The sequence below is a fragment of the Oryctolagus cuniculus genome, chromosome 1 (assembly GCF_964237555.1).
Source record: "Oryctolagus cuniculus chromosome 1, mOryCun1.1, whole genome shotgun sequence".
NCBI classification, from domain to species: Eukaryota; Metazoa; Chordata; class Mammalia; order Lagomorpha; family Leporidae; genus Oryctolagus; species Oryctolagus cuniculus.
Genome location: NC_091432.1, coordinates 52,470,458 through 52,496,545, shown reverse-complemented (window position 1 = coordinate 52,496,545; position 26,088 = coordinate 52,470,458).

The following is a 26,088-nucleotide window of genomic DNA, read 5'->3' as shown; positions in this document are numbered from 1 at the left end:
CTTTGCCTCAATTCCCTGGAATTTGGAAAAGCCACAAGCAGCAGTGGTGCACAGGCCAGCACCAGCGGTCATTAGTCTCTGTTTCCATGTGCAAGATATTAGTCTTCTGACAGTGAGACACTCGGCTCTCACCCAGGCAGATGCAAAGGAAAACAACCACTGGGAGATCTGGTTCTTGCAATGGCCCTCTGGCTGTGAGCTACAGTCCTTTCTGGTGCCCCAGGAACAGAGGAGTGGCTCTAGAGGTGCTGCCCGCACAGGCAGGGGCCCCTTCTCCTCCATAAAGAGGTCACTGCATCAGCACATTCTTGTGTAGCCACGGTGCCAGCCCTGAGGGAGGCACTGGCAGAGGCAGCTTTGGGCTGACCTGAGCCGGGACACCCTGCCCAAGCTCTGGTCTCCATGCCTGCTTCCAGTCCACAGCTCTCCCGGGCCACTTTCTGAACTGAAGGCCGAGAGAAGACAGGGCTGGAGCCCTCAGCAGCACCTCTCTGGGAGCCCACCGCAGCCCTCCGCAGGCCACATCGCGCCAAGGGACTGAACGAAGATGCCTGTCTCCTTTCCCTGGTGTGGGTCCCTTCCCCCAGCTGTGGGTTCCCTTTCTTCCTTTCAAGGCACCACCATTTCCCTGCGTCCGAGAGGCACAGGCTGGGAAAGAGCAAAGACCTTCAGAGTCAGTCAAATGTGCATTTTATTTAAGCCCCGAGGCTCAGTTTTTTTCCACCTGTAAAAAGTCACGGTGAAAATATTTGTAAAGTAGCCAGGACAGTGCCTGACCCAAAGTAGCTGCTTTGTAAGTGCTAGAATTATCAACAGGGGGCTGGTGCCGTGGCGCTCACTAGGCTAATCCTCCGCCTGCGGGTTCTAGTCCCGGTTAGGGCACCGGATTCTGTCCCGGTTGCTCCTCTTCCAGTCCAGCTCTCTGCTGTGGCCTGGGAGGGCAGTGGAGGATGGCCCAAGTGCTTGGACCGTGTACCCACATGGGAGACCAGGAGGAAGCACCTGGCTCCTGGCTTCAGATCGGTGTAGCGCCGGCCATGGCGGCCATTAGGGGAGTGAACCAACGGCAAAGGAAGACCTTTCTCCTCTCTCTCTCTCACTGTCTATAACTCTCTCTCTGTCTCTCTCTCTCACTGTCTAACTCTGCCTGTCAAAAAATAAAAAATAAAAAAAAAGAATTATCAACAGGGAAGCCTGGCCCTGCAAGTGCTTTGGCCCTCTCTTGGGATGAAGATGCCGGAACAGGCTTAAAGCAAAGCTTCAGGAAGTCTTTGCTCCATCTAACATGACCAACGCTCACTTTCACTGAACCGGTGCAGTGTGTCTTGAAGGTGAATTCAATTTAGCAAATGTGTAAGGGCTGTTTTGTGCCCACGCTTAACCTGGAGCTCTGAAGGGAAGGAGCGCATCAGTCTGGGAGTCTAGCAGGCGCCCTGGGGATAGGGAATGGGCACTGTGTGTATACATCCCCCCAACAAGCCTCCCTCCAGGCCTCCATAGGGGCACCTGCTGGGTTTCAGAAATGGAGGCCGCTTCCCCACAGGTGGGAAGGGGTTCCATGGCCCTGTATCTACTGCAAGAGGATCCCTGGTCTGGCCTTGACCTCCCTCTCTTGGTTGATCCTTCTCCTTAATGTCCCACACTGCCGCGTGCCCTCCCCCTACCTGGAACAGCAGTGTCCCTGCAGGGCTGCGGCTGCCACTTCAGGCAGGACAGTTCTCATCGTAGAGGACCTTTCTGGACATTTGGCCTCACTGCCCTCTGCTCAACAAGTTGCTCTACTCCCTGCTGATGCACCTGGGAAAGCAGGTGGAAGATGGCCCAGGCACCGCCACCCATGTGGGAGCCCCGCATGAGGCTCCTGGCTTCGGCCTTGCCCAGCTCCGGCCATTGTGGCCAATCTGGGGTTGAATCAGCAGACTCTCACTCTCTGTCTCTCCTGCTCACTCTCTCTGTAACTCTGCCTTTCAAATACATAGTTAAATGATTAAAAAAAAAAAAAAAAAAGACCGTAGTGCCATGTCCTCACCATTCATTTCCAAAGTTTTCACACGTGCCACCTTTCGTGCTTGCTTGCTTCTCTTCCTGAAACGCCCACCGCTCTCCATCAAGTGAAGTTACCCCTTTGTGAAAGCCCAGCTAAGACCCAGCTTAAATGTCCTGACCAGAGAAGCGCCTCCCAAGCCTCCCCAGGGACGTCCTCTGAGCTGGCAGGGATCTTCTTGGCTGGGCTGGTGGTTTAGCGGTCAATTTCCTCACTAAGCTTGTCAAACGACACAGTTGGAATAAATTTAGTTATCCATCCAACTGGCTTCTATTAGCTATTTATGAAGTAAGGTAGCCTGCATTCTACAAAACAGAACAGGAGCACCCAGCGGGCAAAGGCAGAATAGGAGGTTTTGACAGGTGGGGACAGGAAACAGAACAGCAGCGGAGGAAAGCTGATTGGTCAGTGTCAAGTTACTTGTGGTTACTTTTTTGTAAGTGTTCAAGTAGAAGGGGCTTTCTGAGGAGTGGCTGCAGAGACGCTGTCTATAAAAAAGCTGCTCAGGGCCGGCGCCGCGGCTCAACAGGCTAATCCTCCACCTTGCGGCGCCGGCACACCGGGTTCTAGTCCTGGTCGGGGCGCCGGATTCTGTCCCGGTTGCCCCTCTTCCAGGCCAGCTCTCTGCTGTGGCCAGGGAGTGCAGTGGAGGATGGCCCAAGTCCTTGGGTCCTGCACCCCATGGGAGACCAGGAGAAGCACCTGGCTCCTGGCTTCAGATCAGTGTGATGCGCCAGCCGCAGCGCGCCGGCCGCGGCGGCCATTGGAGGGTGAACCAACGGCAAAAGGAAGACCTTTCTCTCTGTCTCTCTCACTGTCCACTCTGCCTGTCAAAAAACAAACAAACAAACAAACAAACAAACAAAAAAAAACAAAACAAACAAAAACCAAACAAACAAAACAAAAAGCAGCTCAGCACACTCTCGATTAGGTAGACCGGGATCTCCTGTTTTCAAGGAAAACAGGTCTGTCTTGCGGTCTCCCTGCTTTCTTGAAATTACAGTTATATTATGCGGCATATAGCATGAACGACTCCATTTTGATTCGTTGGCACCCAGTGCAGGAGCTCAGTCCAAAACCATAGCCTCCATGCTATCATGCTTTTTCTTTAACGCACTGCAGCTCCTGAAAGAGCTGGGCCACATCTTAGAAGCTTTTGTGTGTTTCACCCAGTGCCCAGCAGCAAGCTTGAGATACAAAAGAGACGCTTAGGGACCCATGTGTCTTCCTGGGGAGGAGGAGGGGTGCTTCTGGGAATGCAGGGTGAGACCCAGGATGTGGCTCTCACTGCCACCTGGCGTCAGACCCAGTGCATGGGTTTTGCTGCAATGCATAGATGGCTCTGGAACCGCCCAGTGAAGGCGTTGCTACTGGCTTGAGTCAGGGCGTTACAGCACGTCATGCTGATTAGTACAGTGACAACCACTGCTGATCCAACTGTTTGCAGTTTCAGGAGTTTTTACTTCCCTCAAATCCCACTGCAAGTGAAGTCAGCGGAGAAGCAATTATTATTCCCATCTTACAGATGGGTAAGCAGAGGTCAACAAGCAGAGTAACAGCTTCATCTTGTTGAAGGATCAACAAGAATGACAGTGTCTCCCTTTCTTCTTCCACCCTCAGTCTCCCCCTTGTAATTACTCCATGTCTCTTCCATGCCAGGCAGCAGCTAAGGGATTCACAAACGTTCCACCACAGACTCTTGAATTGGACTCTTGGAGTTTTGGTCCAGGCCCTAAAGTCACGTGCCCATATGTCTTAGAGTAGCACTGTCCCATAGAAATAGATTGTAAGCTACATATGTAGTTCAAAGTTTTCTAGAATCCTCATTAAAAGAATGAAAAGGAGGATGAGGTCGACTTTAATGAATCTTTTGTTAACCCAATATATAAAAAATTATTTTACTATGTAATCCATATTTTAAAAATTAAGGAGCTATTTCATATTCATTTATTTGAACTGAGCCTTTGAAAGCTGGCGTATCTGTTACCCTTGCAGGGCTGTCCCAGCCTGACCCAGCTTCCCATACTCCACAGACACATACGGATGCCTTATTGGAGGATGAAGGCTTTGCTAACTAGGAGTCTCCAACCAGATTGGGAGCCTGAGTTCACTATCCAGACCATCTGTAAGAGGAGGCAGGGGCTGGAGGGAGAGTTGGGGGATGGGAATTTTTTAAAAAGCATTGTTGGAGTACTGTGTGATTTCCTTCCCTACCCCTGGAGAAGGGGAAGTAGGGCCCCTTCCTCCAACTTGAACCAAGGAAGGGGGGTTGCAGGGTTTGTGCAGTTCTGAAACTGTGCCTGCCTTGCGCCTGGAGAAGCCAAGAGGTGACAGCATGGAAGGCCTTGCCCTTTTCTTCCATGTCCTGCTCCTGCCTGCACGTGACCCAGGAGGAGGTCCCAGTTAGCACCCTGAGCCAGGGCAAGGCAGTGGAAGAAGACAGGGGAGAGACTGAGCAGGACCTTCCTTTCATTCTGTGGCTTCTCTAGTGGGGGCAGATGCTAAACGGGAGACAGGGGCAGGCAATGACCAAGCTGTATGGAGAAGCACACAGGGCTTCTCCGTAGCACCTGCTGGGCCCCGCCCTGCTGTTTGACAAGGCTTTCCTCCACTTCGGCCAAAATCATCTGTTCCATGAACATTTACAGATAACCCTACAAGAGTTGCTATTATCACCATACCAGCCTTTATTATTTGAATTAAAGCTTTTTTATAGTAAATGTTGATGGCAATATAAGCTTAATATTGGAAGTCGTATAATGCAAATAGATGAATAGATATCTTGGTTGTAAGCAAAAAGAATTCAACTCAAACATAGCCTATAGTTTTTCAAACACACTTTAAAAAAAATCACTGCCTTTGCTGGTCTCTATTCTTCGAGATCCTCTATTCTTAAAAGGGTCCTAGAGTTTGGGCCTTGTCATTCTCTTAGTGTTTCCATCAGAATAGCCCGGGTTGTGCTGCGGAAGCAGGTAAGTTCCAATACTCAATGGCTTAAAACCGAAACAGGACAAATTCTTCATCCTCTATGCACCCATCGTAAGTTGGCCATGGACTCTGCTCATGGTGGACTCCCAGGGGCCCAAGATGACAGAGCTGCCACCGCTCAAAGGGTACTGGTTGCTGTGCCAGAGGGGAAGAGGGCTCTGGAGGGTCTCACAGGGACAAATTCTTGGACTGAGAGTGACACCAAACTTGTCACATGGCCCCACCCCCCCCTAGAGGGGCTCAGAAGATGAGCTATGCAGTACCTGGAGTGGATGTGGGGGGTGAGGTGGGGTGGTGACTGTCCCTTTGGGGCACGCAGTTATTGCAAGTGTGTCTCTTATCTTTCCCACTAGGTGAGCATCTCTCTTGGGCAGAGATTTTTTGCACCGATTCTTTCTAGCACGTGTGCACCCAGACCATGTCATCAGCCAGCTGATGTGCAGCCTGTTCAACCATGACTTTGAGAGAGAATTGCACATAAAGGCAGGCAACTATGCTGTGTGTTACACTGTTTACCCAGCAACAGCTAGAGTTTTGGTGTGTGTTTTTGTCAGTGGGAAACACTAGTTCTCCCTAGTAAAATCCCATATAAGAGGAAAAAAGCAAAACACACAAGGAAAAATGTATCTTGTAGATAAAAGTATTATGCTAAATGTATTATGTTTGTTTTGAAATAAATATATCATTTGTTTTGGGATCAACACAATACCTGCATGTGTTAGACTAAATATCTGTGAAATGAATGAACAAGTAAATACCTCCTTTATTTGCTTAGCCTCATATATCGTCTTTAATGTTGCTAGACAACAGAGAATATACATTCCTTTATGCATGGTCCACTGTGCAGGAGCTGAGCCACCTGCAAGAGGATGGCAACATGGCAAAATGGTGGGAATTCTTACTGGAACACACAACAGTGGAACCTGAGTTTGAAGAACCTTTATTGTAAAAGAAGCAAAAAGGCAAATGAGGAATTACTACAAGCAACACGTGCTGTTTGCTGGCCATTGCTCCTCTCACCTATTTAACCTCAAATCCCCCTGGCGTAGACAGCCTGAAATACAAGGGAGCTAACATTGTATCTCTCTCTCTCTCTCTCTCTCTTTTTTTGACAGGCAGAGTGGACAGTGAGAGAGAGACAGAGAGAAAGGTCTTCCTTTTGCCATTGGTTCACCCTCCAATGGCCGCCGCGGCTGGCGTGCTGCAGCCGGCGCACCGCGCTGATCCGATGGCAGGAGCCAGGTGCTTCTCCTGGTCTCCCATGGGGTGCAGGGCCCAAGCACTTGGGCCATCCTCCTCTGCACTCCCTGGCCACAGCAGAGAGCTGGACTGGAAGAGGGGCAACCGGGACAGAATCCAGCGCCCTGACCAGGACTAGAACCTGGTGTGCCGGTGCCGCAAGGCGGAGGATTAGCCTAGTGAGCTGCCACGCTGGCCGAACATTGCATCTTGAGAGCTGTGCGTCCCATCTGCTCACAGAGGGATTCCAGGTGCTCTCAAATCCACCCCAGGTATTTCTGCTTACCTGTGCTCACTCACGGGTTTCCACTCCTCCATATAGGGTAGTGCTAGCAAACCATCCTGTCCCTGCTAATGGTGCCCTTGATTTATTCTTCTTCTATGATGGTGGTCCCCTAAGCCTTTAGTAGGGGGTCTGCTGTGGTGTGAACACCACCCCCCCCAACTCTGAATCACACTGGGTTACCTCTTTTTATGATTTGTCAGTTTTTGAAAGTCCAAGTGACACAGGGAGATGGAGAGACAGAGAGAGCTTCCATCTGCTAATTCATTCCCCCAAATGGCTACAACAGCTAGGACTGGGCCAGGCTGAAGCCAAGAACCAGGAACTCCATCCAGTTCCTCTGCATGGGTGGCAGGGACTCAAGTACTTGAGCCATTATCTGCTGCTTCGTGGGTGCATTAGCAGGGAGCTGGATCAGCAGCAGAGTAGTAGAACTCCAATGGGATATGGGAGGTCCCAAGAGGTGGCTTAACCCTCTTCATCATGCCTGCCCCTGGTCCACTGGGTCTTGGAGTTGTTCACAGCCCTTCATGGACAGAGTGTCCTAGCTTCTGACCCTGTTCCTCCACCTCCCTCTCACTCCACTTTCCGTCCCAAGCTGATTCTATTCCCTTGTCCCCACTCCTGGCCCAGCACAGCCCCAGTAGCTGGGGATGGCCCCACATTGGTCGAGGATCTCTGTGCATTTTTTTCTCCACATCTTGGACCTCACCCTGCCCTTTGTCCCGCAAGGGCCTCTACACCGCATTCACATTCTCACATCCTCTCAGGGTTATGGACACCAGCAAAAGGATACTTGGGCGAAGTGTTGACTCTTTTTACTTGCGAAGTGTCAGCAGTGGATGCACTGCTCACTTTCAATGTTCTACTTAACCCTGTAAATTAAGCCGCAGTACCACTAAGTCACCCACATCGGCCAGCATCAAATCAGCAGTGTGGTGGAGCGAGGGTTTAAGTCCTCGCCCGCCTTTGCCCTTTCCTCTAATAGCACACACTGCAGTGGCAAAGCAAATGTGACCCTATCAATATAAAAATGAAACACATAAATGAGTTGCTCAGGTTCACTTAAAGGCTTAAGTTCCCCTCGTCCTCTCCAGCGTGTGGCTCGCTGTGCATGCCTTATCTCCGTTAGCAGTGCCAACCCCCTGCTCAGCTTGCTCTGGCTGGGATCTGCCGGTCCTTCTCCAGTCTGCTCTTTTGCTCAGCCGTCAGCAAGCCATCTCAACACTGCATACGGAATATCGCCCATCCATCCGACCACCACATCGTCCCTCCCTCCCCTAGCCCAGTCCAAACCCCTGCTGTCTCCTAGTCCACTGCTAACCACCTCCTAAGGGCTCTAATCCGTTCCAGGCTGAGCCCCTCCCACTGAATCCCCCATAAAACCAATCCCCCATTATCTGGCCTCACACACCAGGCTGGCCTCCCTTGCGTTTGCTGTTCACATTTTAAAATATTCATGAGGGGGCCAGTGTTGTGCTATAGCAGGTAAAGCCTCCACTGGCAATGATGCCAGCATCCCATATAGGCACTGGTTCAAGCCCCACTTGCTCCACTTCCAGTCCAGCTTCCTGCTAATTTGTCTGGGAAAGCAGCAGAGGATGGCCCAAGTGTTTGGGCTCCTGCACCTGTGTGCGAAACCTGGAGAAGCTCCTGGCTCCTGGCTCTGGCCTGACCCAGCCATCTAGGGAGTGAACCAGCAAATGAAAGATCTCTCTCTCTCTTTCCCTTTCTCCCTCTCTCTTTCTCACTATCTGTAACTTTGACTTTCAAATAAAATAAATCTTTTAAACAATTGCATGATTGTGTTTTTTTTTTTTTGTATTTTTTTTGACAGGCAGAGTGGACAGTGAGAGAGACAGAGAGAAAGGTCTTCCTTTTACCGTTGGTTCACTCTCCAATGGCCGCCGCAGCTGGCGCGCTGCAACCGGCGCACCGCGCTGATCCGAAGCCAGGAGCCAGGTGCTTCCTCTTGGTCTCCCATGCAGGTGCAGGGCCCAAGCACTTGGGCCATCCTCCACTGCACTCCTGGGCCACAGCAGAGAGCTGGCCTGGAAGAGGGGCAACCGGGACAGAATCCGGTGCCCGGACCAGGACTAGAACACAGGCTCGGGCGCCACAGGCGGAGGATTAGCCTATGAGCTGCAGCGCCGGCGTGATTGTGTTTTTCCCACTCCATCCTGGGCTCACGGCTTCTTCCACTGGACTGAGAGGGCCTCTCCCCAGGGGCTTGCAGAGCAGGATAGACGCCCCTCCCCCACCACCGCGGAACTAGAAATGGAACCTGTGAGCAAGAAGCAACTGCTGCTGGCGTAAGCACAAGCTGGAATATTCCAAATTTGCAGAGTGAGGGTTCTTTCCCTCTTCTTCCGAGGCCAAACTCTTCCCCAGGGAGATGAGAAAGACAGCAGACAATGGAAAATCAACCAACCGCAGTGGACACGTCCCCTTCCCATGGGCCCACCGCTGGGTGTGTGCAGAGGGTGTCCTGTAGGGCTATGATAACCTGAATTCTCCCAGGGAGGCTGAGCAGAGCCCATTTGTAGCAACAGCAGTGAAACAGCTCCTCCGTCATGTTTGTGAGGCTGTTTGATTAATCTCTGTCTCCCTAACCAGGATGGGGTCTCTGCGGTTTGTGTGACTCAACACAGTGTCAGATACAAGGTTACACTCAGTACATACCTGCCAGATGAATGAATGAATGCATGTATATAGGCCACAACCTGCAGTGCTGGCATCCCATATGGTTGCTAGTTTGAGTCCCACCTGCTCTACTTCCTATCCAGCTCCCTGCTAACACGCCTGGGACGGCAGTAGAAGATGCCCATGTGGGAGACCCAGATGGAGTTCCAGGATCCTGGTTTCAGTCCAGTCAAGCCCTGGCTGTCGTCTGGGGAGTGAACCAGCCGATGGAAGATACAGCGAAGCACATGTGGGATTGATAGCCAAGGAGCAGAGCTGGGTTCAGGGAGTGGGAAATCACTCTGAGGAGACACGCAGGGCAGGGGAAGCCGGGTTTAGCTGACCTACAGGACGGCAGACACTGAAGAAGCTGACCTGAGGTGGAGGGTGATCAGATACCAAGGGGGAGGGAGTCTCGCTAAGCGGACTCGGCAGGGCTCTTTGCTAAGCTAGATTCTACAAGGAGTGCACAGATGGGCTGAGGAGTGGCTTTGGAAGCCTGACTCAAGTGTGGCCCAGCTAAGTCTGAGTCACCACTCTCGTTTCTCAAATGTGACATTGGCCAGCAGGACTTTCCTGAAGGGCAGGGGAGGACCAGGAAGGGGCGCATCTCCAAGCTGTCGCGCTGTGATCCGAAGCCCAAGCTCCTCATATCTGGGTTAGGGGGCGCTTCAGCGCCGTGAGCTTCCACCGGCCGGGCGTGCGCTCCCACCCACTGCGGTTTTGGCGCAGTACATAGCAGGAGTGTGATTTAAAAGTATCATTGATTTAATTTTCACTTGAAAAGTGTGATTGATTTCATTTTTAGTCCGGCTCTCGAGCTTACAATTCCCAATCGCCTTAGAAGAAGAGAGTCTAGGTTTTTGGTGTTTAGCTAAAGAGAACTGAGGTTTAAAATGGTTGGAAAAACAAATACAGACCCGATCAAGAGACAAACCACCAGATTTCAGCGATAGAAGGTTTTCGAGAGAGACTTTGGGCCACTGGATCAAGTCCTACATGGGGTTCGTTCTCCTTGGACTTTCTAAATAACACAGATCGGTACATTACCCCCCTCCCCTTGTCCCGGTTTTCTCCCTTTAGCCTGCTTGGCTGCGTTTTCTGTCATTGGCAATAGCAGGAATCCTGACAGATGCTCCCCAGGGGACTTTGCGACTGTTGGTAAGGCCACCGTCTTCCCTCCACTGTCCAAGTGCCAGGGAACGAGGTTCTCTTCGGGTTTGGGTGTTTTCCCTTGTCAGTTCTTTCCGGGAGAGAGGCTGGCTGGGGAGCGGGTCTGACAGAATCCATCCTGCCTGCGGGGCGTGGTGTCAAGATGTGCGCTGGGGAAGCAGCCCACGCTCGCTCTGTTTTGCTGAAACACTTGCTTGTTTGTGTGTGATTCTCACTTAAATGAGCTCGAATGTGGTTGCTACATGGCGGAATGATGTCAGTCAAGTGTGGGAGTTGCGCTGGTTCATCTGTGAGGCTCCCGGGCTGCCCACGTCTTGGACCAGCAAGTGTCAGAAGGTGGAGCCCAAGTGCAATGCATGACCCCCACTGAATGCAGGGAGCTGCCCAGGGAGGCTGTGAGGTCCCGGCTCTCACGGCTCCTGTGTCCTGCCTCAGGGCAGCTGTACTCCATCCCAGCAGTGCTCCTTCCTCGATTCTCCGTGCTCCCATGCAGTCTTTCCTCATCCATATGCCTCAAAGACTACAGCTTCTCTCCCATTGCCTTCCGCCCAGAGACCTTATCTTCCTTTCTTTTCTTTTTTGAGGCAAAAGTCTTTATTTTCTGCAGAATTTCTTTCTTAGGAAATGAGCATTCTTTTTAAAATTGCTGGTGTTTTTGTCAAGATTGCTACTGCCTTTGATAGGCTCTGGTTGCAAGGTTGTTTGTTCTGAATGGTCTGTCTCAGTCCTATTTTCCCCATAAGTCTTAATTATTTTTAGCTTGCAATTTTGCAGAAACTGTGCTTCTCTGCTCCCCCAGGAACACATACATCTCATTATTGCTGAAGCACCTGCAATTTTTTTTTTAAAAAAAGAGCAGAATAATAGCCATAGATATGCTGACCTTGGAGTATGTTGCTTCAGTTCACATCCACTCCTTTGCTTTTATACAGAATCAAAGTTCAACCTGCCTTACATTTCTCTGGTCTGAGACGCCACTTATATTTTAATATAATGAACTTGTACCTGATTCCTAGGCCCTCATAGATTGAACGCAGGAACCTGTACAGACCCCTGAATCAGATGTTCAACCCGGTAGACCTAGCACATGCTCTGCCCCTCAGGATCCAGGAGGAATCTCCAAGCAAAACCATATACTCCAACAATGCAGCGTAAGCAGATGCTACACACCGTAAAGGATGCAGGCAGCTGGAAAATTGTGCTACAAAAATAAACACCCGGTTTCTGCAAATTGGGCAACTCTCATTAGCCTTAGGAAGCTCGTTTTCATGGTTAAGTTGTTAAGTGACTGATTAAAAGCACAAGACCATTTAGGCACCTGCTTATTCGTTAATTTTCTTTTTATTTTGAACTTGGGCCAGCAGATGGCGCTCTTGAATGCAATTTGGCAGAGGATCCCTCAGCATCAGGGCTACAAGAACAAATTCAGCACCTGCAGGTTCTTTCTTACACTGTGAAAATGACTTGGAATTTCTGAGGGGGAGAGGAATGCAATTTTAAAACCAGCTAGAAGCTGAGTGTCTAAGAACATAACACCACCTGTCATTTTTTCATTTAAAAATCCAATTAATGCTGATTAGCAGTGGGGGCAGGTGCAGGCACAACGTGGTACAGTTAAACCAGGAAGTAATAATATGTTGAAGCAAAAAAAGCATTTGAAGAGGAACTGGTTTAGTTTTAGAGCTTACCCTATTAGAATGAAGACAAGTTGGTACTCTAGAGTGTGGTAGCCTGGATTCGATCTTTTCTGTTTTTAATCTGTGTATTTATTTATTTATTTGAGAGAGAGAGTGAGAGAGAGATCTCCCATCTGCTGTTCTACTCCCCAAATGCCACAGCATCCAGAAGTGGACCAGGCTGAAGCCAGGAACCAGCAGCTCCACCTAGGTCTCCGATGTGAGAAACAGGAACCCAAGGTTTTGAGCTATCACCTCCTACCTTAGGATTGCTGGCATCAGCCAGGACTCAGATCCAGGGATACTGATAGGGGATGTGGGTGTCTCAAGCCAAACACAGGCCCTGAGGAGATCTTGAAGACAAATGCTATGTAGACTGGCTTACACCCTCCAGGCAAGCTTTTGCATGTTATTAAAACCCCTTACAGCCATTATGCCCAGAATTGAGCAATAGGGAAGAGTTTTTGGAACCAAAGAATATATTCATCTTCAAATCCTGCTTTTCAGGCAGCTTCCACCAATATTTGAAGAGCTAGTTCTTGACTATGGTAGTTCAAGGCCTGAATCTCACACTAGGCTGGGGGCAAGGGAAGAGTGAGCTCAAACAGAATCCTAACAGAGCCTTGTGGACAGCTGGCTCGCCTGCTAGGGCTGACGTCTGTAGGAAGTGCTCTGAATGTGTTTTCTCGTTTAATCCATGCAGCAACATCAGGGGGCTTCTCTCATTCTCCTCTTCTACAGACAGGGAAACAGAGGCTACATCACTCGCTCAATGTTGTAAATTATCCAGCTGGCTCCAGAACCCTCCCTGTTAAATATTCTGCTGTTCCTCCCCACCCTCACCTCCAACTGCTCCCTGCTCTTCACTTAAAGCCTTCTCACAGCGCCTGGGTTGAGGCCAAATCACTTAGCCAGGCACTCACGATCTTTAAGAATCCGTGTCAAACAAGAGCAGATGAGAGATACAGCAGCGATATTATCTAAGGCAGTGACCGCCCGATCACCACCACTGAAATTGTTCTGGGGGCATGCACTCACATATGGGAATATTCATTCATAAATTATTTACAGGCTGTATTGTTAATCCACACAGTACATTAAATATTATTAGGTCTTAATTCATTTCTAATTTTAAACACACTCTCAATAACGTCTGGGGGTTCCTTCTTGCATCCCAGCGCCAGGTCTTGCCCAGCCCTTGCTGTGCACACATCCTGTGCACGCTTTGGAAACCAGCCTACAATAAGGGCAGCCCAATCTGGCTCTCTGCTCAGGGGGACAAAAATTCTCTCTTGTCAACATTCTGGAGAGCTCTGAGTGTCACGGGGGCCTGCACACTCGTGCTGAGCAGCCATGGGGAAGGGCGGCGATCATAATTAGAAGTGTGTAAGCCTGGAAACAGAACCAAGGCAAATTCAGAGACTGAGTGAGGCCCGAGCCAGGAGGCCCAGGATATGCAAAGTCCATTGGCCAAGGTATTAGTTCCCATAAACAGTGTGGCAGATGGTGCGGCAGCCTGCGAGAGCTGCCTGCGAGAGCTTACACAACAGAAACTCATTGTCTCACAGTTCTGGAGGCTGAAAGACCAATAACAAGGTGTCCCAAATGTTGGTTCCTTCTGAGGGCTGTGAGGAAGCACTGTTCATCCCTCTTCTAGCATCTGGAAGGTTGCAGGAAGCCACTGGCATCCCTCGGCTCGTAGCCGCGCCACCCTGATTTCTTCCTTCAGCCGCACGTGGCATTCGCCCTGTGTGTGTTTCTTCACCAGCCACTCTTTTTAGAAGGACACCAATCATATTAGATGGGGGTGCATCCCACTCCAGCAGGGGCTCACCTTCACTAATTACCTCTGCAATGACTGTATCCAAATCAGGTGACAGTGAAAGGTACAGGGAGTTAGCTTTTTGGCATATCTTTCTTCGGGAGCACCCCGTGTCCCCCCCACATGCTCATGGCTGCCTTGCAGTCTGGTGGGACTGTCACTGATCCGAGTGGTTCCAGCCTACACTGTTCTGATGGCAAGCATCTTTTCGTGTACTTACTGGGCCATTTGCATATCTCCTTTGGAGAAATGACTATTCAGTTCCTTTGCCTTTTTTTAAATTGAGCTGTTTGTCTTTTATCATTGACCTATTTAAACTCTTTATATATGAATGTTCTAGACATTAAGTCCAAGATAAATGATTTGCAAAGAGTCTTCTGTTCTACATAAGGTATTTTCACTTTAATAGTGAATGTTTTAAATAATGATGGATTTATTGATTTTCTTTTTAAATTGTGCATTTCGTGTCACCAGTGTCTTTTGAATAATTTATAGTATGAGAACCCTCTCTACACAGGATTGAAATATGGCTGCCTTCACTCTTCCTGATGAGAACCCGCTCCCTGGGGACTGGGGCTGGTGATGATCCTGCTTTATCCCATCTGCATTCTTAACAGAGCCTCCTGCTTGCGTTCGTTCCAGTAAAGAGGGTAAAGACAGGGGCCTGCAAATCAGCGGCACTGTCGCTGTGACCCTGGGCACAATGACTCAATCTCACCACGCCTCAGCGACCTCATCTGTGAAACGGGGAGAAGCGTAGCCAGTCAGCAACGTCATGCGGCTCAACTGGGCAACGCACGCCAGGCAGCTGGCCCAGGGCCCTGCCCGTGCTGAGCCTGTTGGCTGTGCTGCTATTTTAGCACCTGCTGCGAGAGGGACACTCTGGACACTCTGGCGGAGAGACCCGTTATCAGGCGGAGAGACCCGGTGTCTATTTAAAAAGTCACACTCTTGGTGAATGGAGCAGGTGGAAACACCCACTTCCTTAGAAAGCTGGGTGGCGGGGGTGGGGGGCGGCGTCTAAACCTCTAAGTTCTTACCAGAGCAAAGGAGATAGCCCTGCCTGGAGTTCGGGTCAGAGATCTGGCATAAACCCAGTGGGTACAGCACTTCTCTCTTCTTGGAAAGTCTGTTTACATCCCTCAGCCCCCGAGGTCTTGGGGACAGCATCTTTGGCTTCTTTTGCTTAATTGTCTCCTAAAACTCCAAAGAAAATAGATAATTGTTCCAGGAGGAAATACTGCTGGGCTTTGATTTGTACAGCTGGCATTAAAGCGATGTCAGCATTCGTCGCGAAGTCCCCACGCACACGCTTTGCACACAAGCTCCTTGCCTCAGGTCCTTGCTTTATGATGTTTGTTAAGAAATATGCTTTCTTCTTCCCAGTCGGAAGTTGCTTCCCTCAAGCGTGTTTCCCTCCCTGGTTTGCCTCCGTCTATCGTGGTGGGGCCGAGGCCGAGTACCGGGCATGGAGCTGTGTCAGTCTTCAATCCCCGCTCCCGCGTGGAGGCAGATTGTGGCTTTGTGGATGCTACTAATGGCAAAAGGGAAGAAATTTTAAAATCTAAGTAGAAGAATCATCACAAAGAACAAGAATCACCCTTGTGTTACCCAAAAATGCGTATTAAATTACTTTACATTCAATTTTCCTGTTTCTTTTTTAGAAAAGATCTATTTATTTATTTGAAAGGCAGTTGCACACTCTCAGAGAGAGAGAGAGAGAGAGAGAGAGAGGGAGAGAGAGAGATCTTCCATCCACTGGTTCATTCCCCAATGAACCAGGCCAAAGTCAGGAGCAGGAGCTTCTTCTGGGTCTCCCATGTGGGTGAAGGGGCCCAAGCACTTGGGCCATCCTCTGCTGCTTTCCCAGGCACATTAGCAGGAGCTGGACCAGAAGTGGAGCAGCCAGTACTTGAACAGGCACCCACATGGGATACTGGTGTTGTAGGAGGCAGCTTAATCTGCTGTATCACAATTCTGGCCCCTCAGTTTTCCTGGTCTTTGAGAAGTTCAACATTTATTTTCCATTATTCCAAAATGACAAAAAACAAGATGGCTGCTTTTCTGGGGTTGCACCTATTAGGCCCTTGTTTTAGGCAAGGGCCTGCCTGTCTCCTCAACCGTCTGTGGGTACTGGGGTGACAGCTTCTGCAAAAAGCCACAGTTGGGGTTCAGGGGTTCACCCGCTTGTGGCAGGAGACGCATTCCCAGGGCAGGATAGAAATGGGGCTTAGAGGCTGGCGCTGCCTCTCAATAGGCTAATCCTCCACCTGTGGCGCCGGCACACCGGGTTCTAGTCCCAGTCGGGGTGTCAGATTCTGTCCCGGTTGCCCCTCTTCCAGGCCAGCTCTCTGCTGTGGCCCGGGAGTGCAATGGAGGATGGCCCAAGTGCTTGGGCCCTGCACCCCATGGGAGACCAGGAGAAGCACCTGGCTCCTGCCATTGGATCAGCGCGGTGCAGCGGCCACCGCGGGCCGGCCGCGGTGGCCATTGGGGGGTGAACCAACGCCAAAAAAAGGAAGACCTTTCTCTCTGTCTCTCTCTCTCTCACTGTCCACTCTGCCTGTCAAAATAAATAAATAAATAAATAAATAAATAAATAAATAAATAAAAAAGAAATGGGGCTTAGAGGCCCTCGGGACAGCAGGAGTGGGCTGGCGCGGCGGGGACAGGTCTGCGTGCGTGTACTGACACTGCCCGGGAACGCAGTTGGGGCTGGGGAGGAGCGTGGAGAACTGCCACAGAGGGCACAACTTCCCAATGAAGAAAGAGCAAGGGGAAGTCAGAAAACAGGATGGCAGTCCCTCAAAGACCAAAATGTGAAATGACCCTTTGATCCAGAGGTTGTACTTCTTAGATACAGGCCCCAAAGACTTGAAAGCAGAGGCTCACAGAGATCTTTGTACACTCAGGCTCGTGACAGCACTGTCCACAATAGTTATCCACCGAATAGCCAAGAGAGAGAAGCAACCCAGTGCCCAGGCCTGCTGGATGGGCGAAGCAGGGGATGTGTGATATGTAACTGCACAGGCAGTGGCGTATATCCAGATGTACAAAAGGAATTTTTTAAAATAAAATTTTATTTCTATCTATTTGAAAGACACACACACACACACACACACACACACACACACACGACTGATCTTTTCCCCACTGGTACCACTGCAGCAGTGGAGGCTGGGCCAGAACAAAGCCAGAGCCTAGAATTCAGCCCGAGTCTACCACGCAGGTAGCAGGGACCCAAGTACTTGAGCCACCACTGGCTGCCTCTCACTGCACACGCAAGCAGGAAGCTGGAATCGCAAGCAGATCCAAGACCCCGACTCAGGTACTCCAGTATAGGAGGTGGGCAGCCCAGTCAGCATCCTCATCACTGTGCAGAATGCTCGCCCCGGGAACGAGATCCTGACGTATGCTGCAACATGGAGGGGCCAGGAGGACATCGTGCTAAGTGAAATAAACCATCCCCAAAGGACAAATGCCGTGTGCTTCCCCTCACAGAAGGTCCTGAGAGTACTCAAAAAGTGGAATGCAGTTTTCCAAGGGCGGGGTGGAGGAGGGAGTGGGGAGTTACTACTTGGTGGGTGCAGAGGATTTGTTTGGAGATGGAGGGTGGTGATGAGATGGTTACTCAACAACGTGGGCATACTTAATGCCACCATACTGTGCACTTAAGATGGTAAATTTTGTGTGCATTTAACCACTGGGGCTGGTGCTGTGGCGTAGTGAGCTAAGCCTCTGCCTGTGGCACTGGAATCCCATATGGGCGCCAGTTCGAGTCCCGGCTGCTCCACTTCCCATCCAGCTCTCTGCTATGGCCTGGGAAAGCAGTAGAAGGTGGCTCAAATCCTTGGACCACTGCACTGGCGTGGGAGACCCGGGAGACGCTCCTGGCTCCTGGCTTCGGATTGGCCCAGCTCTGGCCGTTGCAGCCATTTAGGGAGTGAACCAGCAGATGGAAGAACTTTCTGTCTCTTGCTCAGTCTGTAACTCTACCTCTCAAATAAATAAATAAAATCTTAAAAAAAAAAAAACCCTACCCATGCCAGGGTAGACACTTTACTAAAGATTTGGCTTGTACACTGGAAAGCCTTATTCGAAACCTCCTTGCAGGTTCCCCAGACATTACAAGCTGTTTGTGGAACTGTGGTCTCCTGCCAGGAATGGGTGCGGGAGCGGCTCCCGTCTCACCAGTGCACCCAATCTCCCGGGACCTCCCAGGCCACAGGCCCTCTCTGGCTCCCATCTCACCGGTGCACCCAATCTCCGGGGACCTCCCAGGTCACAGGCCCTCTCTGGCTCCCGTCTCACCAGTGCAGTGGCCCTTTGAGCAGCTCTGCAACAGGCACCTTGTGGGCTGCCCGAGGCCTGATCGTGGGATTCTGGCGCCTGGAAAAAGACACAATCCTCTGCCCAGGGCTTGGCTGGCTGGCCGCTGGGCGTGTCTCCTATATCAAGACAGTGCATTAGGAGAGCTGGGGTGAGGGGCAGGGGAGGGAGCAGTTCCTGCTTGGCTTGAGGAGCCCGGCTGTTTCCAGGCAGCTTCCTTCCTCTCGGGACACTCCTGACACACACAAGTTCTCTGTTCACTACCAGCCTGATCAGCCCCGGAAGCAGGTCCCTAGACCTGTGCTAGGACTTGGAGTCTGCTTTATTCTAGCTGATTGTAGATGTTTGCTCAAAGATATGCTTTTATCTTTTTTTAAAGATGTATTTATTTGAAAGAGTTACAGAAAGGCAGAGAGAGAGAGAGCAAGCTAGAGAGCAAGAGCGAGAGCATGCTTCCATCTGCTGGTTCACTCTCGAGATGGCCACAAGGGCCAGAGCTGCACCGATCCAAAGCCAGGAGCTTCTTCCAGGTCTCCCACGCAGGTGCAGGGGCCTAAGGACTCGGGCCATCTTCTACTGCTTTCCCAGGCCATAGCAGAGAGCTGGATCAGAAGAGGAGCAGGAGGGACTAGAATTGGTGTCCATATGGGATGCCGGCGCCACAGGCGGAGGCTTTGCTCACTACACTACAGAGTTGGCCTGTATCTTTTGTTTTATTGAAAGTGTGTGTGTGTGTGTGTGTGTGTGTAGGGCAGAAGAATGGAATGGGAAGCAATAAATGCACATACAGGTGAATAGAGGTAGCCTCAGGGGAAGGGTGGCAGCCCCCTAGCTGTGCAGAAGGCAACTCCTTACTGTCTGCTCCTCTCCTCCTAACACCAGTCCTACTGACCAGCTACCGTGCAAGCAGCACATTGCATGCACTCTCTGATCAGATCCTCTCAATATTATCATCCCCGTTTTAAAGAACTAGAAGTGGAGGCACAGAAGGGTCAGGTCATGTGCCTGCAATAGCACAGTGAAATGACCAAAGGAAAAGGAGTCAAACCTGGTGTAGCCGACTGCAAAGCCAGCACCCAAAATACAGGCTCAGAAGAGCCCTGAACCATGTGCTGAGAGGTCTGAGTGAGATCGGGGGGCGGGACCTGCGGCAAAGAGAATCATAACAATAGTCCCACGTCACAGCCCGTGCTAGCTGCAGTGTTCCCGAGCTCACCACCAGCAGCGCACACACAGTCTTTGCTGCAGCCTCTGGGAAGCCTTGCTTCCCAGCAGGCTGTGGGAACAATGGGTGGGGGCCCAGGATGGCACATCTCAGCTCTTACTTCTCTCACCTTGTAGCACCTGTGCCTTAGGATCCAACACGAGTCCACTGAGACAAGGCACAGTCTACAGAACAGGCTCCATGCGTGCCCAGGCCTCTGCTCACCCCACCCACTGGCCTATATCAGCACCACACTCTGCTCGCTCTCCCTTTGAAGTGAACTGCTCGGCTCCTCCTTCAGATCTGTTCTTAGTTGCCTGGGCCCTCCACACCTTGTCCTAACAGGATCCTGTGGTAGCCAGAGTGGCCCAGAGCTGGAATCCACCAGCTGTGCTTTCCTTCGTGCCCTCTGGGAAGTGGGCTCGCTTCTCCCAGTGAACATGCTTCTCATCAGGTGTATCCTGAAGACCAACTGGACGCTTTGTTGGAGGAATTATCGTGAGGCCATGCGTTCTCATCAGAAGTGATATCACCTCCAGGGGGATAAACATTGGTTCTCGGTCATGTGTGTTATGTGTGAGACACAGGTACCTCATATATAAAAAGATACATAGTACATCTGTGGTATTAAAATTTCAAGGTGGGGGGGCCGGCGCTGTGGCGCAGCTGGTTAACGCCCTGGCCTGAAGCACCGGCATCCCATATGGGTGCTGGTTCTAGTCCTGACTGCTCCTCTTCCGATCCAGCTCTCTGCTGTGGCCTGGGAAAGCACTAGAAGATGGCCCAAGTCCTTGGGCCCCTGTACCTGTGTGGGAGATCCAGAAGAAGCTCCTGGCTCCTGGCTTTGGATCAGCGCAGCTCCAGCCGTTGAGGCCATCTGGGGAGTGAACCAGCGGATGGAAGACCTCTCTCTCTGTCTCTCCTCTCTCTGTAACTCTGTCTCTCAAATAAATAAAATAAAAATCTTAAAAAAATTTCCAGGTGGGGAGTGACTAGGAATAAAATACCGAGACAGGTTACTTAGGGAGACAACTATGAAAACAGTTGAGATATATTCTTGAGGCTCTCAGATGAGACATATCAACTACAGATATGATGTGATGATCTTTCTGCAGAATTCAGGCTCCTGTTTCACAGCGTGTCTACAAGTGTTCAAATTTCAAGCAAGTCTTATAGGCTGCAGTCTGGTCACTTTTTATATTTGGAACTCTGTTCTCCTTTATGAAAACATAGAAATTCTCCAAATGGTTTTATTGGCACTGATTACAACATTGAGTTGGATCTGAAAGCCCTGTAGACATCTGTGATCAATTATCTTTTAATTATTGGCTAATTATATGCATTTAAAATATATCCCAGCACAGATATTATTCTTAAGTATAATAATTAAACTAATGTTATGATTGAAACTGTTTGGATCTTTTACCAGTTTAGGCCACTCATTGAAAGGAATGTTTATCATTTTCTATGCACAACTTACAAAGTGCTTTCGTGTAAGCTCCGTTCAGTAATTGTACAGCTCCTTCTAGCCTCACGGGGGCCCTAGGGTATAGGGGTGATCATTTAAGTACCTTCATTTTAGGGATAAGGACACTGAGGTTCAATCCAGACTCAATGTTTTGTTCCATTTGCTTGTGCTGTGCAGAGCGTGTGCTAGTCGACTCAGGCTGCTAACACAGTGTCACACTGGGTGACAAACAGCAGAGATTTCTTCTCTCACAGTTCTGGAGCCTGGAAGTCCAAGTGCACGGTGCTGGCAGGGTTGATGTCCTCTCCTCCTGGCTGGCCGATGGGTGGCCGTGTTCTCGCTGGGTGCTCACGTGACCTTTCTTCTGTGCATACACAGAGGGCGAGATCTCTGGTGTCTGCTCCTTTCCAGGATCCCAGCCCGATCGTGTCAGGGCCCCATCCTGATGACCTCACCTAACCTGCATTGCCTCCTTAAAGGGGCACTCTGAATACAGCACATTGGAGGTTAACACTCAAACATGGGAATTGGGGGGAGGGGCACGATTCAGTTCATGACCTGGTGGGATTTGAATTGCTCTCCGCTAACTTCCAAGCCTGCCTCTTCTCCCATCACACGACCCTCCCGATGCTTCCATCCCTCCCCTGTATTAGGGCCAGACCCCTGCCCACAGGCCTAGGGCAGCAGGTGGCTGGCTGACCCTGGGGTGACTGCTACAGTCGGGGAGGAAGTCCTGCTCCAATGGCATCAGGGGACAGAAAAGCAGGAAAGTGGAAAAGCCAGGCTACGAACCTTCCTTCACCATGGCCATTGCCTTAGTGCGGGCGCTCATAGTAGTCTCCTGTCTTTTTTGTTTTGTTTTGTTTTGACAGGCAGAGTGGACAGTGAGAGAGAGAGAGAGAAAGGCCTTCCTTTGCCATTGGTTCACCCTCCAACGGGCGCCGCGGCCAGCACGCTGCGGCCGGCACACCGCGCTGATTCAATGGCAGGAGCCAGGTACTTATCCTGGTCTCCCATGGGGTGCAGGGCCCAAGGACTTGGGCCATCCTCCACTGTACTCCCTGGCCACAGCAGAGAGCTGGGCAGAAAGAGGGGCAACCGGAACAGAATCCGGCACCCCAACCGGGACTAGAACCCTGTGTGCCGGCGCCGCAAGGCGGAGGATTAGCCTAGTGAGCCGTGGCACCGGCCATCCTGTCTTGACTACTGCCAGAGTCCCCTGCCTGCTGTCTCTGCCCCAGGCTTGTCCCCCTCCATTCCACCTCCCAAACCCAGAGCAGAGTCCTCTTCCTAAAATGCACATCAAGGCACCTTGTTGCTGTGCTTAAAACTATCCTGTGTTACTTGCTGTGTAGTCAGAATCTAATTTTTGGCTTTACGTTTCAGAACCTTCACGGCCTTGGCCAGGGCCATATCTCCGATGTCATTTCCTGCCACTTCTCTCAGACTGAATGTTCCAGCTACACAGAGCTCCTTTCTGTTCTCTCCCAACACTAAGAAAACACCTGTTTTTATTGCAGAAATCGGCTCAGATGGCACCTCTTGGAGGAAGTTTCCCCAGAAATCCCTCCTTTAAAAAAAGTAGTCATTCTTATCTTTCTGAAGCCATGATAATTACCTGATAAGGGCAATGTGTTAGTCTGTATTCATAGCTTATAAACAACAGGAATTTATTTCCCACAGTTCTGGAGGTGGGGAAGGCCAAGGTCAAGGATCTGGCACATTCGCTGCTTCCCAGGGGCCCTCCTGCTTGTTCATGTATGCACCTTCTTGTCCCGTATGCTGGGAGAAACCAGGCAGCTCTCTGGGGCCTCTTTTATAAGAGCACTATTCCCATCCATGAGAGCTCTGACCTCCTGACCTAATCATCCCCCCAAAGCCCCGCCTCCTACCACCATCACCACGGGAGTTAGGTTTCAACTTAAGAATTCTGGGGGGTTACAAACCCTCAGACCCCAGCAGGCAGTTGCTCTCTCGGTTTTTGCCTCCCCTAACGATGTGTGGTCAAGTGGAACCGGAGCTCAGCAAATACCTGATGAACAAACCAAGCTCCTCACTCGGGTCGGCCGTTCAGCCCCTGCGTCCCTCAGCAACCAAGAAAATCGGCCCATTCTTCTGGGGGCCTCCAACCTTGGTTCTTGTCCAACTGGAAAAGCTGGCGGAGAATCTCAATGAGCAAATGGGCCCTCTTGAAATTTGTGCAGTGAATGCAAATGTCCTGAGCAAACCTAGGTATCTCTCTGTGCTTGATAAGTACGACTTCAGCCCCTCTATTTAGGATAATGTCTTCCGTGTCCTAAATGGCAGCCCAGTGTCCATAGAGATTTTAGAACTCTGGGGGTCTCTAAGGCCCACAAGTCAGTCCCCCAGCTTTCTGTAGCAGGCCAAATCTCCCAGAAAGCCAAACACCAAGTGCTGCTAAGATCCCTTTGGTCTGAGACCCAGCTTGACTTTTAACTTAACCACCTGCTGCCAATCATCTCAAACCAATTGGTTGGCCAATTGCTACACAATTTATTCACTGACTAACTGTTTAACCCAGTGGTCTATCGCTTCCCTCCTGACTTGAGACACACCGCATCTTCCACACACGCTTGCTGTCTGGCTCGAGTTCCACCCTTCATGTTCTTTCCTTCCTCCTCCTGCAGCACGACCACCTCCAGTGCAGACCCAGCGGGAAACAGAATTTAGCCTGAGACCTCACGACTCCACTGCTGATCATGGAAGGGAAGGGCTGTAGCAAAAATCAGCTTACTTTCAGTCACCCCTACACACAATCCTAAACATTATTAAAATGGTTCTTCCTACTGGGGTCAAGGGTCTGTTCCACCTAGAACCCCAGGAGGTGATGGCCCACGAGTGACTTCTCCCTTCTGCTTAACAGGCCCCAGTCATCTTAGGCTGGCATGATGCCTTGAACTGAGACTCGCAGAGCACACCAGGTGCACTTCCCTGTGAGAACCGAGAGAAACATTATTGGACTTTCTTGTATTGTTTACTTTTGTCTCCTACATTTTATATCCTGATTTTCATGAGATTAAGTATCACTAAAATAGAAGAACTTCCTTTTTTTAAAAATATGATCTTCACAATTTAACTTAATTCCTCAAGTGAACATAGCTACATTTTAATTAGTCTTTTATTTACTCTGTCCTTGATGTTGTTATTCACTTAAAAATGTTTTAATTTCAGAGGCAGTGGGCAAAGAGAGGAAGAGAGAGTTCCCATTTGCTGACTCGCTCCTTAAGTGCCTGCATGACAGGGTTTGGGGCTGAGGCTGCAGTTAGGAAACTTGCCACCTTGGTGGCAAGGACCCGATTCCTGGAGGCATAGCTTCCGTCCCTGCAGGTCTGCGTTGGGAGGGAGTTGGAGGCAGGAAACCAAGCACTCAGATGTGGGTGTCTTCACTGGCATCTTCATCCCTAGGCCAGACTTCTGCCCCGGTTTCCCACTCTTACATCTAACACTTCAGTGAATATGTTCACAACTATCAGTTAAAAACTGGGGGACAGGCCGGCGCCGCGGCTCACTAGGCTGATCCTCTGCCTGCGGCGCCGGCACCCTGGGTTCTAGTCCTGGTTGGGGTGCCGGATTCTGTCCTGGTTGCTCCTCTTCCAGTCCAGCTCTCTGCTGTGGCCTGGGAGGGCAGTGGAGGATGGCCCAAGTGCTTGGGTGCCTGCACCCGCATGGGAGACCAGGAAGAAGCACCTGGCTCCTGGCTTCAGATCGGCGCAGCACGCCAGCTGTAGCAGCCATTTGTGGGGTGAACCAACGGAAGGAAGACCTTTGTCTCTGTCTCTCTCTCTCTCACTGTCTAACTCTGCCTGTTAAAAAAATTGGGGGACAGTGTTCTGGTGCAGCAGGTTCAGCCACTGCTTGGAACACCTGGAACCCATGTTGGAGTGCCTGGTTTGAGTCCTGGCTACTCTGCCTGCTAATCAGTTTCCTGCTAATGCGCTCAGGAGGCACTGGATGATGGTCCAAGTACTTGGGTTCCTGCCACCCATGTGAGAGACCCAGATGGAGTCCCTGGCTCCTGGCTTCTGGCTTTGGCCTGGTCTAGCCTTGACGGTTGTGGGTGTTTGGGGAGTGATCCAGTAGATGGAATCTCTCTGTCTCCCCCCTCTCTCAGGCACTCTGCCTTTCAAGTAAGTCCTAAAAGGAATGTAAACTTGGAATAGTAACTGAATGGCGGGGTCAGAGGAGATGACTATCACAAGAGCTCTTAAGCTACTGTCACTTTGCTTAATGCTCACCGCTGCCACTTGTGTGCAGGTGCCTGGTGTAGAGCAGGATCACCCACACTGAGGGCTGTGACTTTCTGTTTAACTTTACTAATTCAATAAATACAAAACCGTATTTTCGGTTCCATTTCAAATTTCTGCTTAGGACATGCTCAGCGCTTTGAAAGCACAACTTCTATTCCAGCTAGGGTAAACTCAGGCTTTTGAAACGATCACCAGCCAAGCTATTTCCAAGTTCTTTTAAAGTCCATCCATGTGAGCCTCGGTGCAACACCTCTGGAAGGGTTAGCTCCTGCGGCCGGCGCATGGGGCTCTTCCCTGGCCTCGCTTCTCCTCTCGCCTGTCCTGGCCTACACTGCAGCCTAGACAGGTGGTATCTCTAAGTCGTGCATCAGCTCTGCCATGGGCGTTCAGTCTAGCTTTGCCTTCCTCTCCCTAGAAACATGTTTTGCCTCTTGGTTCCAAATGCTCCGGATTATGGTTCTGTTCCAACAGTGCAGTCAGAACTCAAAATAGTTTGGAAAATTTTCTCTGGAAACTGCTATCAAAGCTATTGGTGAATTCTTTTGAATATGCTCATTGGTGACAGAACTTGGCATTTGGAAGGTAAATTTTATTTGCTGGAAGAAAACTAGTATCTTTTACATGCGTTCTGTATCAGACAGGGTCCTGTTAGAAGCCAGAAACCCGTCTGTAATTTCAGCAGAGAGAATTTAACATAAAGAGAGCTGTTTACCAGGTGGGGGACACAAAAAAAAAAAACAGGGAAAAAATGGAACACTGAAGTATCACCAAATTAGTAGCTGTCAGAAGCAGCTGCCTCCCCTAGGGGTGGGGGACAAAGGGAAGGAGTCAGGATCCCTGAAGATTAGAAGCTTGGAGGAGGGGCCTGCTGTGCAAAGGGACTGGTGCTTAGATCTCGGAGCCAGGAGACGG